This window comes from Toxotes jaculatrix, chromosome 20 (assembly GCF_017976425.1).
Source record: "Toxotes jaculatrix isolate fToxJac2 chromosome 20, fToxJac2.pri, whole genome shotgun sequence".
In the NCBI taxonomy this organism is placed as follows: Eukaryota; Metazoa; Chordata; class Actinopteri; family Toxotidae; genus Toxotes; species Toxotes jaculatrix.
In genome coordinates, this window is record NC_054413.1 from 18,333,764 (window position 1) to 18,352,004 (window position 18,241).

Genomic DNA, 18,241 nt, shown 5'->3' on the forward strand with positions numbered 1-18,241 from the left:
CGGCGGGCATTGTGGGTAATTGTGAGAGCTGTGTGTATTGTATAAAGCAAGACCGCGACAGAAGGTACGGGTGGCAAGCATTGTGGGTAATGGTGAGAGCTGTGTGTATTGTATAAAGAAAAGAATTGTATAAAAAAATGGCTCACTATCTGAGACTTCAACGACAGTGCTAGAGTAGTCAATAAAAGGAAGTGCAATAAAGATGTGTCATTTATTGGTTCATGGATTGTTTGGGATTTAGATTCGGCATGCACATTCTTATTCGACTACACTTACATGTTTGTATGGTTTCAAGCTTACACAATGAAATACAAATATAAAATATATATATTAAAAACATAGCCTATATTATGTGACCCTGGGGGCATGGTGGCGTACTGTATGGCTGTACAGGGCAGCGCCCCGTGGCCCTGGGGGCATGGTGGCGTACTGTATGGCTGTACAGGGCAGCGCCCCGTGGCCCTGGGGGCATGGTGGCGTACTGTATGGCTGTACAGGGCAGCGCCCCGTGGCCCTGGGGGCATGGTGGCGTACTGTATGGCTGTACAGGGCAGCGCCCCGTGGCCCTGGGGGCATGGTGGCGTACTGTATGGCTGTACAGGGCAGCGCCCCGTGGCCCTGGGGGCATGGTGGCGTACTGTATGGCTGTACAGGGCAGCGCCCCGTGGCCCTGGGGGCATGGTGGCGTACTGTATGGCTGTACAGGGCAGCGCCCCGTGGCCCTGGGGGCATGGTGGCGTACTGTATGGCTGTACAGGGCAGCGCCCCGTGGCCCTGGGGGCATGGTGGCGTACTGTATGGCTGTACAGGGCAGCGCCCCGTGGCCCTGGGGGCATGGTGGCGTACTGTATGGCTGTACAGGGCAGCGCCCCGTGGCCCTGGGGGCATGGTGGCGTACTGTATGGCTGTACAGGGCAGCGCCCCGTGGCCCTGGGGGCATGGTGGCGTACTGTATGGCTGTACAGGGCAGCGCCCCGTGACCCTGGGGGCATGGTGGCTTAGTAAAACGAAATGCTATCAAGATGTGTCATTTATTGGTTCATGGATTGTTTGGGATTTGGTTCGGCATGCACATTCTTGTTCGACTACACTTACGTGTTTGTATGGTTTCAAGCTGACACAATGAAATACAAATATAAAATATATATATTAAATACATAGGCTATATTATTTGACACGTCTGATTGTTGTAGGAAACAGCGATATACTTGGCCTGATATTTTGTGTTATGAATCGTAAGCTATCCTAAAACAAGTCTAAAGAGTCCGTAGCTTAAAAGATGTTGAATACTGGATGTTCAGTCCCCAGATGGCAAATGTGATGTCATTCCAAATGTCTAATTCATAAGCTAAATACCACGCAGCTCTGATGGGAATCAAACCCACGCTAATAGGAGACCAAGTTTGTGATTTGGCATGGCTGATTGTAACCCTATATAATCTTCACTTATATTTTGTGTTATGAAACACTGAAAGGGTGCTGGTACATGCATGAGATGCGGCGGGCATTGTGGGTAATTGTGAGAGCTGTGTGTATTGTATAAAGCAAGACCGCGACAGAAGGGACGGGCGGCGGGCATTGTGGGTAATGGTGAGAGCTGTGTGTATTGTATAAAGCAAGACCGCGACAGAAGGTAGGGGCGGCGGGCTTTGTGGGTAATGGTGAGAGCTGTGTGTATTGTATAAAGCAAGACCGCGATAGAAGGGACGGGCGATGGGCTTTGTGGGTAATGGTGAGAGCTGTGTGTGTTGTATAAAGAAGACAGTTGTATAAAAAAGATAATAGTAAATTACCCGAGGCTTCAATGCCACAGTGCTGGAGTAGGACATCTAATGGTCAATAAAATGAAGTGCAATCAAGATGTGTCATTTATTGGTTCATGGATTGTTTGGGATTTGGTTCGGCATGCACGTTCTTGTTCGACTACACTTACATGCTTGTATGGTTTCAAGCTGACACAATGAAATACAAATATAAAATATATATATTAAAAACATAGCCTATATTATGTGACCTTGGGGGCATGGTGGCGTACTGTATGGCTGTACAGGGCAGCGCCCCGTGACCCTGGGGGCATGGTGGCGTACTGTATGGCTGTACAGGGCAGCGCCCCGTGACCCTGGGGGCATGGTGGCGTACTGTATGGCTGTACAGGGCAGCGCCCCGTGACCCTGGGGGCATGGTGGCGTACTGTATGGCTGTACAGGGCAGCGCCCCGTGACCCTGGGGGCATGGTGGCGTACTGTATGGCTGTACAGGGCAGCGCCCCGTGACCCTGGGGGCATGGTGGCGTACTGTATGGCTGTACAGGGCAGCGCCCCGTGACCCTGGGGGCATGGTGGCGTACTGTATGGCTGTACAGGGCAGCGCCCCGTGACCCTGGGGGCATGGTGGCGTACTGTATGGCTGTACAGGGCAGCGCCCCGTGACCCTGGGGGCATGGTGGCGTACTGTATGGCTGTACAGGGCAGCGCCCCGTGACCCTGGGGGCATGGTGGCGTACTGTATGGCTGTACAGGGCAGCGCCCCGTGACCCTGGGGGCATGGTGGCGTACTGTATGGCTGTACAGGGCAGCGCCCCGTGACCCTGGGGGCATGGTGGCGTACTGTATGGCTGTACAGGGCAGCGCCCCGTGACCCTGGGGGCATGGTGGCGTACTGTATGGCTGTACAGGGCAGCGCCCCGTGACCCTGGGGGCATGGTGGCGTACTGTATGGCTGTACAGGGCAGCGCCCCGTGACCCTGGGGGCATGGTGGCGTACTGTATGGCTGTACAGGGCAGCGCCCCGTGACCCTGGGGGCATGGTGGCGTACTGTATGGCTGTACAGGGCAGCGCCCCGTGACCCTGGGGGCATGGTGGCGTACTGTATGGCTGTACAGGGCAGCGCCCCGTGACCCTGGGGGCATGGTGGCGTACTGTATGGCTGTACAGGGCAGCGCCCCGTGACCCTGGGGGCATGGTGGCGTACTGTATGGCTGTACAGGGCAGCGCCCCGTGACCCTGGGGGCATGGTGGCGTACTGTATGGCTGTACAGGGCAGCGCCCCGTGACCCTGGGGGCATGGTGGCGTACTGTATGGCTGTACAGGGCAGCGCCCCGTGACCCTGGGGGCATGGTGGCGTACTGTATGGCTGTACAGGGCAGCGCCCCGTGACCCTGGGGGCATGGTGGCGTACTGTATGGCTGTACAGGGCAGCGCCCCGTGACCCTGGGGGCATGGTGGCGTACTGTATGGCTGTACAGGGCAGCGCCCCGTGACCCTGGGGGCATGGTGGCGTACTGTATGGCTGTACAGGGCAGCGCCCCGTGACCCTGGGGGCATGGTGGCGTACTGTATGGCTGTACAGGGCAGCGCCCCGTGACCCTGGGGGCATGGTGGCTTAGTAAAACGAAATGCTATCAAGATGTGTCATTTATTGGTTCATGGATTGTTTGGGATTTGGTTCGGCATGCACATTCTTGTTCGACTACACTTACGTGTTTGTATGGTTTCAAGCTGACACAATGAAATACAAATATAAAATATATATATTAAATACATAGGCTATATTATTTGACACGTCTGATTGTTGTAGGAAACAGCGATATACTTGGCCTGATATTTTGTGTTATGAATCGTAAGCTATCCTAAAACAAGTCTAAAGAGTCCGTAGCTTAAAAGATGTTGAATACTGGGTGTTCAGTCCCCAGATGGCAAATGTGATGTCATTCCAAATGTCTAATTCATAAGCTAAATACCACGCAGCTCTGATGGGAATCAAACCCACGCTAATAGGAGACCAAGTTTGTGATTTGGCATGGCTGATTGTAACCCTATATAATCTTCACTTATATTTTGTGTTATGAAACACTGAAAGGGTGCTGGTACATGCATGAGATGCGGCGGGCATTGTGGGTAATTGTGAGAGCTGTGTGTATTGTATAAAGCAAGACCGCGACAGAAGGGACGGGCGGCGGGCATTGTGGGTAATGGTGAGAGCTGTGTGTATTGTATAAAGCAAGACCGCGACAGAAGGTAGGGGCGGCGGGCTTTGTGGGTAATGGTGAGAGCTGTGTGTATTGTATAAAGCAAGACCGCGATAGAAGGGATGGGCGACGGGCTTTGTGGGTAATGGTGAGAGCTGTGTGTGTTGTATAAAGAAGACAGTTGTATAAAAAAGATAATAGTAAATTACCCGAGGCTTCAATGCCACAGTGCTGGAGTAGGACATCTAATGGTCAATAAAATGAAGTGCAATCAAGATGTGTCATTTATTGGTTCATGGATTGTTTGGGATTTGGTTCGGCATGCACATTCTTGTTCGACTACACTTACATGCTTGTATGGTTTCAAGCTGACACAATGAAATACAAATATAAAAATATATATATTAAATACATAGGCTATATTATTTGACACGTCTGATTGTTGTAGGAAACAGCGATATACTTGGCCTGATATTTTGTGTTATGAATCGTAAGCTATCCTAAAACAAGTCTAAAGAGTCCGTAGCTTAAAAGATGTTGAATACTGGGTGTTCAGTCCCCAGATGGCAAATGTGATGTCATTCCAAATGTCTAATTCATAAGCTAAATACCACGCAGCTCTGATGGGAATCAAACCCACGCTAATAGGAGACCAAGTTTGTGATTTGGCATGGCTGATTGTAACCCTATATAATCTTCACTTATATTTTGTGTTATGAAACACTGAAAGGGTGCTGGTACATGCATGAGATGCGGCGGGCATTGTGGGTAATTGTGAGAGCTGTGTGTATTGTATAAAGCAAGACCGCGACAGAAGGTACGGGTGGCAGGCATTGTGGGTAATGGTGAGAGCTATGTGTATTGTATAAAGAAAAGAATTGTATAAAAAAATGGCTCACTATCTGAGACTTCAACGACACAGTGCTAGAGTAGTCAATAAAAAGAAATGCAATAAAGATGTGTCATTTATTGGTTCATGGATTGTTTGGGATTTAGATTCGGCATGCACATTCTTGTTCGACTACACTTACATGTTTGTATGGTTTCAAGCTTACACAATGAAATACAAATATAAAATATATATATTAAAAACATAGCCTATATTATGTGACCCTGGGGGCATGGTGGCGTACTGTATGGCTGTACAGGGCAGCGCCCCGTGACCCTGGGGGCATGGTGGCGTACTGTATGGCTGTACAGGGCAGCGCCCCGTGACCCTGGGGGCATGGTGGCGTACTGTATGGCTGTACAGGGCAGCGCCCCGTGACCCTGGGGGCATGGTGGCGTACTGTATGGCTGTACAGGGCAGCGCCCCGTGACCCTGGGGGCATGGTGGCGTACTGTATGGCTGTACAGGGCAGCGCCCCGTGACCCTGGGGGCATGGTGGCGTACTGTATGGCTGTACAGGGCAGCGCCCCGTGACCCTGGGGGCATGGTGGCGTACTGTATGGCTGTACAGGGCAGCGCCCCGTGACCCTGGGGGCATGGTGGCGTACTGTATGGCTGTACAGGGCAGCGCCCCGTGACCCTGGGGGCATGGTGGCGTACTGTATGGCTGTACAGGGCAGCGCCCCGTGACCCTGGGGGCATGGTGGCGTACTGTATGGCTGTACAGGGCAGCGCCCCGTGACCCTGGGGGCATGGTGGCGTACTGTATGGCTGTACAGGGCAGCGCCCCGTGACCCTGGGGGCATGGTGGCGTACTGTATGGCTGTACAGGGCAGCGCCCCGTGACCCTGGGGGCATGGTGGCGTACTGTATGGCTGTACAGGGCAGCGCCCCGTGACCCTGGGGGCATGGTGGCGTACTGTATGGCTGTACAGGGCAGCGCCCCGTGACCCTGGGGGCATGGTGGCGTACTGTATGGCTGTACAGGGCAGCGCCCCGTGACCCTGGGGGCATGGTGGCGTACTGTATGGCTGTACAGGGCAGCGCCCCGTGACCCTGGGGGCATGGTGGCGTACTGTATGGCTGTACAGGGCAGCGCCCCGTGACCCTGGGGGCATGGTGGCGTACTGTATGGCTGTACAGGGCAGCGCCCCGTGACCCTGGGGGCATGGTGGCGTACTGTATGGCTGTACAGGGCAGCGCCCCGTGACCCTGGGGGCATGGTGGCGTACTGTATGGCTGTACAGGGCAGCGCCCCGTGACCCTGGGGGCATGGTGGCGTACTGTATGGCTGTACAGGGCAGCGCCCCGTGACCCTGGGGGCATGGTGGCGTACTGTATGGCTGTACAGGGCAGCGCCCCGTGACCCTGGGGGCATGGTGGCGTACTGTATGGCTGTACAGGGCAGCGCCCCGTGACCCTGGGGGCATGGTGGCTTAGTAAAACGAAATGCTATCAAGATGTGTCATTTATTGGTTCATGGATTGTTTGGGATTTGGTTCGGCATGCACATTCTTGTTCGACTACACTTACGTGTTTGTATGGTTTCAAGCTGACACAATGAAATACAAATATAAAAATATATATATTAAATACATAGGCTATATTATTTGACACGTCTGATTGTTGTAGGAAACAGCGATATACTTGGCCTGATATTTTGTGTTATGAATCGTAAGCTATCCTAAAACAAGTCTAAAGAGTCCGTAGCTTAAAAGATGTTGAATACTGGGTGTTCAGTCCCCAGATGGCAAATGTGATGTCATTCCAAATGTCTAATTCATAAGCTAAATACCACGCAGCTCTGATGGGAATCAAACCCACGCTAATAGGAGACCAAGTTTGTGATTTGGCATGGCTGATTGTAACCCTATATAATCTTCACTTATATTTTGTGTTATGAAACACTGAAAGGGTGCTGGTACATGCATGAGATGCGGCGGGCATTGTGGGTAATTGTGAGAGCTGTGTGTATTGTATAAAGCAAGACCGCGACAGAAGGGACGGGCGGCGGGCATTGTGGGTAATGGTGAGAGCTGTGTGTATTGTATAAAGCAAGACCCCGATAGAAGGGACGGGCGACGGGCTTTGTGGGTAATGGTGAGAGCTGTGTGTGTTGTATAAAGAAGACAGTTGTATAAAAAAGATAATAGTAAATTACCCGAGGCTTCAATGCCACAGTGCTGGAGTAGGACATCTAATGGTCAATAAAATGAAGTGCAATCAAGATGTGTCATTTATTGGTTCATGGATTGTTTGGGATTTGGTTCGGCATGCACATTCTTGTTCGACTACACTTACATACTTGTATGGTTTCAAGCTGACACAATGAAATACAAATATAAAAATATATATATTAAATACATAGGCTATATTATTTGACACGTCTGATTGTTGTAGGAAACAGCGATATACTTGGCCTGATATTTTGTGTTATGAATCGTAAGCTATCCTAAAACAAGTCTAAAGAGTCCGTAGCTTAAAAGATGTTGAATACTGGGTGTTCAGTCCCCAGATGGCAAATGTGATGTCATTCCAAATGTCTAATTCATAAGCTAAATACCACGCAGCTCTGATGGGAATCAAACCCACGCTAATAGGAGACCAAGTTTGTGATTTGGCATGGCTGATTGTAACCCTATATAATCTTCACTTATATTTTGTGTTATGAAACACTGAAAGGGTGCTGGTACATGCATGAGATGCGGCGGGCATTGTGGGTAATTGTGAGAGCTGTGTGTATTGTATAAAGCAAGACCGCGACAGAAGGTACGGGTGGCAAGCATTGTGGGTAATGGTGAGAGCTATGTGTATTGTATAAAGAAAAGAATTGTATAAAAAAATGGCTCACTATCTGAGACTTCAACGACAGTGCTAGAGTAGTCAATAAAAGGAAGTGCAATAAAGATGTGTCATTTATTGGTTCATGGATTGTTTGGGATTTAGATTCGGCATGCACATTCTTATTCGACTACACTTACATGTTTGTATGGTTTCAAGCTTACACAATGAAATACAAATATAAAATATATATATTAAAAACATAGCCTATATTATGTGACCCTGGGGGCATGGTGGCGTACTGTATGGCTGTACAGGGCAGCGCCCCGTGACCCTGGGGGCATGGTGGCGTACTGTATGGCTGTACAGGGCAGCGCCCCGTGACCCTGGGGGCATGGTGGCGTACTGTATGGCTGTACAGGGCAGCGCCCCGTGACCCTGGGGGCATGGTGGCGTACTGTATGGCTGTACAGGGCAGCGCCCCGTGACCCTGGGGGCATGGTGGCGTACTGTATGGCTGTACAGGGCAGCGCCCCGTGACCCTGGGGGCATGGTGGCGTACTGTATGGCTGTACAGGGCAGCGCCCCGTGACCCTGGGGGCATGGTGGCGTACTGTATGGCTGTACAGGGCAGCGCCCCGTGACCCTGGGGGCATGGTGGCGTACTGTATGGCTGTACAGGGCAGCGCCCCGTGACCCTGGGGGCATGGTGGCGTACTGTATGGCTGTACAGGGCAGCGCCCCGTGACCCTGGGGGCATGGTGGCGTACTGTATGGCTGTACAGGGCAGCGCCCCGTGACCCTGGGGGCATGGTGGCGTACTGTATGGCTGTACAGGGCAGCGCCCCGTGACCCTGGGGGCATGGTGGCGTACTGTATGGCTGTACAGGGCAGCGCCCCGTGACCCTGGGGGCATGGTGGCGTACTGTATGGCTGTACAGGGCAGCGCCCCGTGACCCTGGGGGCATGGTGGCGTACTGTATGGCTGTACAGGGCAGCGCCCCGTGACCCTGGGGGCATGGTGGCGTACTGTATGGCTGTACAGGGCAGCGCCCCGTGACCCTGGGGGCATGGTGGCGTACTGTATGGCTGTACAGGGCAGCGCCCCGTGACCCTGGGGGCATGGTGGCGTACTGTATGGCTGTACAGGGCAGCGCCCCGTGACCCTGGGGGCATGGTGGCGTACTGTATGGCTGTACAGGGCAGCGCCCCGTGACCCTGGGGGCATGGTGGCGTACTGTATGGCTGTACAGGGCAGCGCCCCGTGACCCTGGGGGCATGGTGGCGTACTGTATGGCTGTACAGGGCAGCGCCCCGTGACCCTGGGGGCATGGTGGCGTACTGTATGGCTGTACAGGGCAGCGCCCCGTGACCCTGGGGGCATGGTGGCGTACTGTATGGCTGTACAGGGCAGCGCCCCGTGACCCTGGGGGCATGGTGGCGTACTGTATGGCTGTACAGGGCAGCGCCCCGTGACCCTGGGGGCATGGTGGCTTAGTAAAACGAAATGCTATCAAGATGTGTCATTTATTGGTTCATGGATTGTTTGGGATTTGGTTCGGCATGCACATTCTTGTTCGACTACACTTACGTGTTTGTATGGTTTCAAGCTGACACAATGAAATACAAATATAAAAATATATATATTAAATACATAGGCTATATTATTTGACACGTCTGATTGTTGTAGGAAACAGCGATATACTTGGCCTGATATTTTGTGTTATGAATCGTAAGCTATCCTAAAACAAGTCTAAAGAGTCCGTAGCTTAAAAGATGTTGAATACTGGGTGTTCAGTCCCCAGATGGCAAATGTGATGTCATTCCAAATGTCTAATTCATAAGCTAAATACCACGCAGCTCTGATGGGAATCAAACCCACGCTAATAGGAGACCAAGTTTGTGATTTGGCATGGCTGATTGTAACCCTATATAATCTTCACTTATATTTTGTGTTATGAAACACTGAAAGGGTGCTGGTACATGCATGAGATGCGGCGGGCATTGTGGGTAATTGTGAGAGCTGTGTGTATTGTATAAAGCAAGACCGCGACAGAAGGGACGGGCGGCGGGCATTGTGGGTAATGGTGAGAGCTGTGTGTATTGTATAAAGCAAGACCCCGATAGAAGGGACGGGCGACGGGCTTTGTGGGTAATGGTGAGAGCTGTGTGTGTTGTATAAAGAAGACAGTTGTATAAAAAAGATAATAGTAAATTACCCGAGGCTTCAATGCCACAGTGCTGGAGTAGGACGTCTAATGGTCAATAAAATGAAGTGCAATCAAGATGTGTCATTTATTGGTTCATGGATTGTTTGGGATTTGGTTCGGCATGCACATTCTTGTTCGACTACACTTACATACTTGTATGGTTTCAAGCTGACACAATGAAATACAAATATAAAAATATATATATTAAATACATAGGCTATATTATTTGACACGTCTGATTGTTGTAGGAAACAGCGATATACTTGGCCTGATATTTTGTGTTATGAATCGTAAGCTATCCTAAAACAAGTCTAAAGAGTCCGTAGCTTAAAAGATGTTGAATACTGGGTGTTCAGTCCCCAGATGGCAAATGTGATGTCATTCCAAATGTCTAATTCATAAGCTAAATACCACGCAGCTCTGATGGGAATCAAACCCACGCTAATAGGAGACCAAGTTTGTGATTTGGCATGGCTGATTGTAACCCTATATAATCTTCACTTATATTTTGTGTTATGAAACACTGAAAGGGTGCTGGTACATGCATGAGATGCGGCGGGCATTGTGGGTAATTGTGAGAGCTGTGTGTATTGTATAAAGCAAGACCGCGACAGAAGGTACGGGTGGCAAGCATTGTGGGTAATGGTGAGAGCTATGTGTATTGTATAAAGAAAAGAATTGTATAAAAAAATGGCTCACTATCTGAGACTTCAACGACAGTGCTAGAGTAGTCAATAAAAGGAAGTGCAATAAAGATGTGTCATTTATTGGTTCATGGATTGTTTGGGATTTAGATTCGGCATGCACATTCTTATTCGACTACACTTACATGTTTGTATGGTTTCAAGCTTACACAATGAAATACAAATATAAAATATATATATTAAAAACATAGCCTATATTATGTGACCCTGGGGGCATGGTGGCGTACTGTATGGCTGTACAGGGCAGCGCCCCGTGGCCCTGGGGGCATGGTGGCGTACTGTATGGCTGTACAGGGCAGCGCCCCGTGGCCCTGGGGGCATGGTGGCGTACTGTATGGCTGTACAGGGCAGCGCCCCGTGGCCCTGGGGGCATGGTGGCGTACTGTATGGCTGTACAGGGCAGCGCCCCGTGGCCCTGGGGGCATGGTGGCGTACTGTATGGCTGTACAGGGCAGCGCCCCGTGGCCCTGGGGGCATGGTGGCGTACTGTATGGCTGTACAGGGCAGCGCCCCGTGGCCCTGGGGGCATGGTGGCGTACTGTATGGCTGTACAGGGCAGCGCCCCGTGGCCCTGGGGGCATGGTGGCGTACTGTATGGCTGTACAGGGCAGCGCCCCGTGGCCCTGGGGGCATGGTGGCGTACTGTATGGCTGTACAGGGCAGCGCCCCGTGGCCCTGGGGGCATGGTGGCGTACTGTATGGCTGTACAGGGCAGCGCCCCGTGGCCCTGGGGGCATGGTGGCGTACTGTATGGCTGTACAGGGCAGCGCCCCGTGGCCCTGGGGGCATGGTGGCGTACTGTATGGCTGTACAGGGCAGCGCCCCGTGGCCCTGGGGGCATGGTGGCGTACTGTATGGCTGTACAGGGCAGCGCCCCGTGGCCCTGGGGGCATGGTGGCGTACTGTATGGCTGTACAGGGCAGCGCCCCGTGGCCCTGGGGGCATGGTGGCGTACTGTATGGCTGTACAGGGCAGCGCCCCGTGGCCCTGGGGGCATGGTGGCTTAGTAAAACGAAATGCTATCAAGATGTGTCATTTATTGGTTCATGGATTGTTTGGGATTTGGTTCGGCATGCACATTCTTGTTCGACTACACTTACGTGTTTGTATGGTTTCAAGCTGACACAATGAAATACAAATATAAAATATATATATTAAATACATAGGCTATATTATTTGACACGTCTGATTGTTGTAGGAAACAGCGATATACTTGGCCTGATATTTTGTGTTATGAATCGTAAGCTATCCTAAAACAAGTCTAAAGAGTCCGTAGCTTAAAAGATGTTGAATACTGGATGTTCAGTCCCCAGATGGCAAATGTGATGTCATTCCAAATGTCTAATTCATAAGCTAAATACCACGCAGCTCTGATGGGAATCAAACCCACGCTAATAGGAGACCAAGTTTGTGATTTGGCATGGCTGATTGTAACCCTATATAATCTTCACTTATATTTTGTGTTATGAAACACTGAAAGGGTGCTGGTACATGCATGAGATGCGGCGGGCATTGTGGGTAATTGTGAGAGCTGTGTGTATTGTATAAAGCAAGACCGCGACAGAAGGGACGGGCGGCGGGCATTGTGGGTAATGGTGAGAGCTGTGTGTATTGTATAAAGCAAGACCGCGACAGAAGGTAGGGGCGGCGGGCTTTGTGGGTAATGGTGAGAGCTGTGTGTATTGTATAAAGCAAGACCGCGATAGAAGGGACGGGCGACGGGCTTTGTGGGTAATGGTGAGAGCTGTGTGTGTTGTATAAAGAAGACAGTTGTATAAAAAAGATAATAGTAAATTACCCGAGGCTTCAATGCCACAGTGCTGGAGTAGGACATCTAATGGTCAATAAAATGAAGTGCAACAAAGATGTGTCATTTATTGGTTCATGGATTGTTTGGGATTTGGTTCGGCATGCACGTTCTTGTTCGACTACACTTACATGCTTGTATGGTTTCAAGCTGACACAATGAAATACAAATATAAAAATATATATATTAAATACATAGGCTATATTATTTGACACGTCTGATTGTTGTAGGAAACAGCGATATACTTGGCCTGATATTTTGTGTTATGAATCGTAAGCTATCCTAAAACAAGTCTAAAGAGTCCGTAGCTTAAAAGATGTTGAACACTGGGTGTTCAGTCCCCAGATGGCAAATGTGATGTCATTCCAAATGTCTAATTCATAAGCTAAATACCACGCAGCTCTGATGGGAATCAAACCCACGCTAATAGGAGACCAAGTTTGTGATTTGGCATGGGCGATTGTAACCCTATATAATCTTCACTTATATTTTGTGTTATGAAACACTGAAAGGGTGCTGGTACATGCATGAGATGCGGCGGGCATTGTGGGTAATTGTGAGAGCTGTGTGTATTGTATAAAGCAAGACCGCGACAGAAGGTACGGGTGGCAGGCATTGTGGGTAATGGTGAGAGCTATGTGTATTGTATAAAGAAAAGAATTGTATAAAAAAATGGCTCACTATCTGAGACTTCAACGACACAGTGCTAGAGTAGTCAATAAAAAGAAGTGCAATAAAGATGTGTCATTTATTGGTTCATGGATTGTTTGGGATTTAGATTCGGCATGCACATTCTTGTTCGACTACACTTACGTGTTTGTATGGTTTCAAGCTTACACAATGAAATACAAATATAAAATATATATATTAAAAACATAGCCTATATTATGTGACCCTGGGGGCATGGTGGCGTACTGTATGGCTGTACAGGGCAGCGCCCCGTGACCCTGGGGGCATGGTGGCGTACTGTATGGCTGTACAGGGCAGCGCCCCGTGACCCTGGGGGCATGGTGGCGTACTGTATGGCTGTACAGGGCAGCGCCCCGTGACCCTGGGGGCATGGTGGCGCACTGTATGGCTGTACAGGGCAGCGCCCCGTGACCCTGGGGGCATGGTGGCGCACTGTATGGCTGTACAGGGCAGCGCCCCGTGACCCTGGGGGCATGGTGGCGCACTGTATGGCTGTACAGGGCAGCGCCCCGTGACCCTGGGGGCATGGTGGCGCACTGTATGGCTGTACAGGGCAGCGCCCCGTGACCCTGGGGGCATGGTGGCGCACTGTATGGCTGTACAGGGCAGCGCCCCGTGACCCTGGGGGCATGGTGGCGCACTGTATGGCTGTACAGGGCAGCGCCCCGTGACCCTGGGGGCATGGTGGCGCACTGTATGGCTGTACAGGGCAGCGCCCCGTGACCCTGGGGGCATGGTGGCGCACTGTATGGCTGTACAGGGCAGCGCCCCGTGACCCTGGGGGCATGGTGGCGCACTGTATGGCTGTACAGGGCAGCGCCCCGTGACCCTGGGGGCATGGTGGCGCACTGTATGGCTGTACAGGGCAGCGCCCCGTGACCCTGGGGGCATGGTGGCGCACTGTATGGCTGTACAGGGCAGCGCCCCGTGACCCTGGGGGCATGGTGGCGCACTGTATGGCTGTACAGGGCAGCGCCCCGTGACCCTGGGGGCATGGTGGCGCACTGTATGGCTGTACAGGGCAGCGCCCCGTGACCCTGGGGGCATGGTGGCGCACTGTATGGCTGTACAGGGCAGCGCCCCGTGACCCTGGGGGCATGGTGGCGCACTGTATGGCTGTACAGGGCAGCGCCCCGTGACCCTGGGGGCATGGTGGCGCACTGTATGGCTGTACAGGGCAGCGCCCCGTGACCCTGGGGGCATGGTGGCGCACTGTATGGCTGTACAGGGCAGCGCCCCGTGACCCTGGGGGCATGGTGGCGCACTGTATGGCTGTACAGGGCAGCGCCCCGTGACCCTGGGGGCATGGTGGCGCACTGTATGGCTGTACAGGGCAGCGCCCCGTGACCCTGGGGGCATGGTGGCGCACTGTATGGCTGTACAGGGCAGCGCCCCGTGACCCTGGGGGCATGGTGGCGCACTGTATGGCTGTACAGGGCAGCGCCCCGTGACCCTGGGGGCATGGTGGCGCACTGTATGGCTGTACAGGGCAGCGCCCCGTGACCCTGGGGGCATGGTGGCGCACTGTATGGCTGTACAGGGCAGCGCCCCGTGACCCTGGGGGCATGGTGGCGCACTGTATGGCTGTACAGGGCAGCGCCCCGTGACCCTGGGGGCATGGTGGCGCACTGTATGGCTGTACAGGGCAGCGCCCCGTGACCCTGGGGGCATGGTGGCTTAGTAAAACGAAATGCTATCAAGATGTGTCATTTATTGGTTCATGGATTGTTTGGGATTTGGTTCGGCATGCACATTCTTGTTCGACTACACTTACATGCTTGTATGGTTTCAAGCTGACACAATGAAATACAAATATAAAATATATATATTAAATACATAGGCTATATTATTTGACACGTCTGATTGTTGTAGGAAACAGCGATATACTTGGCCTGATATTTTGTGTTATGAATCGTAAGCTATCCTAAAACAAGTCTAAAGAGTCCGTAGCTTAAAAGATGTTGAATACTGGGTGTTCAGTCCCCAGATGGCAAATGTGATGTCATTCCAAATGTCTAATTCATAAGCTAAATACCACGCAGCTCTGATGGGAATCAAACCCACGCTAATAGGAGACCAAGTTTGTGATTTGGCATGGCTGATTGTAACCCTATATAATCTTCACTTATATTTTGTGTTATGAAACACCGAAAGGGTGCTGGTACATGCATGAGATGCGGCGGGCATTGTGGGTAATTGTGAGAGCTGTGTGTATTGTATAAAGCAAGACCGGGACAGAAGGGACGGGCGGCAGGCATTGTGGGTAATTGTGAGAGCTGTGTGTATTGTATAAAGCAAGACCGCGACAGAAGGTAGGGGCGGCGGGCTTTGTGGGTAATGGTGAGAGCTGTGTGTACTGTATAAAGCAAGACCGCGATAGAAGGGACGGGCGACGGGCTTTGTGGGTAATGGTGAGAGCTGTGTGTGTTGTATAAAGAAGACAGTTGTATAAAAAAGATAATAGTTCATTATCCAAGGCTTCAATGACACAGTGCTCGAGTAGGACATCTAATGGTCAACAAAATGAAGTGCAATCAAGATGTGTCATTTATTGGTTCATGGATTGTTTGGGATTTGGTTCGGCATGCACATTCTTGTTCGACTACACTTACATGCTTGTATGGTTTCAAGCTGACACAATGAAATACAAATATAAAATATATATATTAAATACATAGGCTATATTATTTGACACGTCTGATTGTTGTAGGAAACAGCGATATACTTGGCCTGATATTTTGTGTTATGAATCGTAAGCTATCCTAAAACAAGTCTAAAGAGTCCGTAGCTTAAAAGATGTTGAATACTGGGTGTTCAGTCCCCAGATGGCAAATGTGATGTCATTCCAAATGTCTAATTCATAAGCTAAATACCACGCAGCTCTGATGGGAATCAAACCCACGCTAATAGGAGACCAAGTTTGTGATTTGGCATGGCTGATTGTAACCCTATATAATCTTCACTTATATTTTGTGTTATGAAACACTGAAAGGGTGCTGGTACATGCATGAGATGCGGCGGGCATTGTGGGTAATTGTGAGAGCTGTGTGTATTGTATAAAGCAAGACCGCGACACAAGGGACGGGCGGCGGGCATTGTAATTGTGAGAGCTGTGTGTATTGTATAACGCAAGACTGCGGCGGGCATTGTGGGTAATTGTGAGCGCTGTGTGTACTGTATAAAGCAAGACCGCGACAGAAGGGACTGGCGGCGGGCATTGTGGGTAATTGTGAGAGCTGTGTGTACTGTACAAAGCAAGACCGCGACAGAAGGGACGGGCGGCGGGCATTGTGGGTAATTGTGAGAGATGTGTGTACTGTACAAAGCAAGACCGCGACAGAAGGGACGGGCGGCGGGCATTGTGGGTAATTGTGAGAGATGTGTGTATAAAAGGCCAAGCGCCAACTGGGACAGAAAATGTATGACAAAGTGTCTACATTTATATGCCATGATGCCAACGCTTTCAAAAGATTTTACCAAGGTTATGTCAACACCTACTCTAATGGAGTTAGTAGGCTAAAGTCACCTCGACTTTCTTCCAAATAACGCACATTTCATTCATATTATAAATACAGGCCTATAATTCCTGCACGGTTTCGTTTTTCTGATAATCCTGCTCCCAGGATCACACTTACTCTGGCAGTCACTGTGGCTCAAGCAGAGAGGAGATTTTCAAACCTACAGTTGATCAAGCCGTACCTGAGGTCAACCATGTGTCAGGAATGGCCCACAGGCCTTGCTGTCAACAGTATCAATCACTCACAGTGGGAGCAGGTTTCATATGATGACATTATTGATGATTTTGCATCAAGGAAGGCCAGAAAGGTCAGGTTTTAGTTTTTGGTTGTACATTTTTTTTAATAGTGTTGTACTTATTAGATTTCCTTTAGTGTGTTTTCATTTGTGTGATGGATTTGTGCTATTCAGAATATTTATTCTATATTTTATTGGTATATTATTCTTTTATTTTCTTTATTATTCTAAAGTAATAAAATTATATTGTTTTTATTTTATATTATTATTCTCTGCTGTTGTTATGTGTGATTGTGTATATTTTTGAGGGATATTCACACGGATGGAGCTTCATTTCACTGCCCTGCAAGGTAAACTCCATCACACTGTCTCTTTCCACGTGTTACAGTGACTGAGTGTAACTCAGTGGTGGTTAATATTAAAACATTTTCTGAAGCTTGTTCCATTTGTAGGGAGCGTAGTATCAGAAATCAGGCTCAGTTTGAACATGTGGTGCAGCTAATGTTAAAATATCGATCCTGTGACCTGACACAGTTCACAGTAATGCATCTGAGACAGAGGTAACGATGCCGTTAGAACATTATAGAAACATAACACTCACTGCACCATCCCACATTTTCATATCAAACACAATAGTGACTGAGGAATTTATCACCTGACAAAGCAAAGTGCACAGTGATACACAGAGTCAAGAGGCTTTAAAGTGGAGGGAGAGTCTTGTATAATCACAACATCACTGTAATGAAGCGCAGACATAACTGTAGATTCCACAGTGGTGTTGTGACCAGAAAATAAATTTTTGTTTCTATCCAAAACTCTGAACATCAGGTTTTCCTCATGGGTCTTTTGAATAGGAAACACTGCCACCTTGTGGCGGTTTATTTTTTATAGACATCCCATGTTGTCAGAAACCTATCAAACATATATCCTGAGTTTGGGTTTATTTCAGATAAATACAATGAATTGTTGTTGTTCTTTCAGTAGTATGTGTGCAGACCTACAGTCATTCATTTTCTGCATGTTGTGCTCACAGTATCGTGCACTGTACTTGTTTTCTCTTTATCATTAGCTCTGCATCTTCCAGCATTTTTTCCCAAATTTTAAGTTGAAAGTTCTTACTAGTTTGCAGTCTGTTCTCAGTTGTGGTTGTCCAGTGACCTTAAGTATCACCTGTACTCTGTGCATCTAATGATTTATGTGTGGAGCACAGAGGGGATGTAGCTCAGTGGTAGAGCGCATGCTTTGCATGTATGAGGCCCCGGGTTCAATCCCTGGCATCTCCATGTGTCTTTATGTTGAAAACTGAAATGGAGCTTTAAGGGCAGCTAAAGAAAACACACTTTGTGTGTCCTGTTTGTACCTGCAGCCTCTTGGATGGATGTGGCCACTTGCCTTTGATTTAGTACTTCTAGATAAAATTTCTATCATCTAGATTAAG

At 49.8% G+C, this 18,241-nt stretch overlaps 1 non-coding gene across 1 annotated transcript; it reads left to right on the forward strand.

Annotated features, from left to right (window-relative positions):
• The first annotated feature begins 18,014 nt into the window (after positions 1–18,014).
• trnaa-ugc lies at positions 18,015–18,086 on the forward strand. The gene has a single exon. It is a non-coding gene; the product is annotated as a tRNA-Ala (tRNA).
• Positions 18,087–18,241: the final 155 nt, after the last annotated feature.